Source organism: Triticum dicoccoides, chromosome 5B (genome assembly GCF_002162155.2).
Source record: "Triticum dicoccoides isolate Atlit2015 ecotype Zavitan chromosome 5B, WEW_v2.0, whole genome shotgun sequence".
NCBI lineage: Eukaryota > Viridiplantae > Streptophyta > Magnoliopsida > Poales > Poaceae > Triticum > Triticum dicoccoides.
In genome coordinates this window covers 633,171,710-633,173,153 of record NC_041389.1, presented here as the reverse complement: position 1 = coordinate 633,173,153, position 1,444 = coordinate 633,171,710, and positions in this window count along the sequence as shown.

Below are 1,444 nucleotides of genomic sequence, written 5' to 3'. Positions count from 1 at the left end.
CTGCGGTGGTGGAGAGTCACATCAGCAGCTGAACCAGTCGACGAAGAGCCTGAGGAAGCCAAGAGGCGTTTGAGCCTCACAATGTCCTGATCAGTGAGTGATGGAGTCGAGGAAGATCCAGGAGTCCCACTGGAAGAGGAGCACCGCTGGTCTCGCTTCTTCTCACGGCAATCAGACTCTGGGTGACCTGGCCGAGAGCAGTAGCCATAAAAGGTGTCACGGCGCGACCGACCCCTCTCAGTATAAGCAGGGCGACCCACCCCCCTGAATGTGTGGGGAGGAGCGGTGGAGCGGTGAGCCGAGCAGACGACACAGGAGCCCGAGCAGCCAACACAGACGGGACCACCAACAAACCAGCAGAGCGAAGGCGGGTCTCCTCAGCACGAAGCTCGGCAAGCCCCTCCGAGATAGGAACACGGCCACGAGCAAGCAAGTGAGCACGTCTAGGCTCAAACTCAGAGCGGAGACGAGATAAGAACTCATGGACCCGCTGAAACTCCAGATCAGACCGAGTAGTCTGACAGCAACGACAGGTGCCACAAACAACTGTCCGAAGAGAGTCAAGCTGACGCTAGATGGCAGAGCACTGTGAATAGAACTCATCAACAAAGGAATCACCTTGCTGGAGTGTGTGCTCCTGACGCACCACAGATAGGTAAAGAGCATCACCAGAGGGCTGATAACGCTAACAAAGATAAGACCACATTGCTGCAACGGTGCCAAGTCCCATGAACAACGAAGCAAACTGAGGGAGGACAATTGCGGTGAGAACAGCAGCAGCACGAGCATCGTCATTGCACCACTGAGTGTAAGCAGAGAGATCATCGCGGTACACCGAAAGAGCATCGGAATAAGCAGATACCTGCTGATCATAAGCATCAACTGCAGCATCATCAAGGGCCTTGGCGACATCCCGGTTAGCCTGAGAAGCCTCGGCAGCAAGTACCGGCGGCACCGGTGGAATTGGGGCCACAGGCGCAACAGGGCATGGCGGGCAGGGGACCTCACCAGAAAGAACACACCACAGAAGAAGACCACGCATATGGATGCACATGAACCCCACAAACTCAGCATAGTTGGTGCCATCAAAGATCACTGAGCACCTAGGAACAGCAACGTAGCCCGCAGAAGACATGACGGAACTTTGTATTTCTCCTCTTATTTTTTTTGGTCAACTCCCCCGATCTAGATCTGGATCGGGGCAGAGAGCCTCACGCTAGCCCGAGCCAGCCCCGAGTGGGGGAATCGGGAGGCCAGGAAGACCGGCCCGGGGCGGGCGCCTACGGACACAGGAGCCCGAGCAGCGGCAGCCCCAGCCAGATCGAGGAGTCGGCGGGGGAGGCAGCCGCGGGGCCTGGGGCGCACGGAAGAGGCTCGGCCTGGGGCACGCAGCCTGGGGCACGGCCGGACGGGGAGGAGGTGGCCGGGGGAGGCAGCCGCGGGG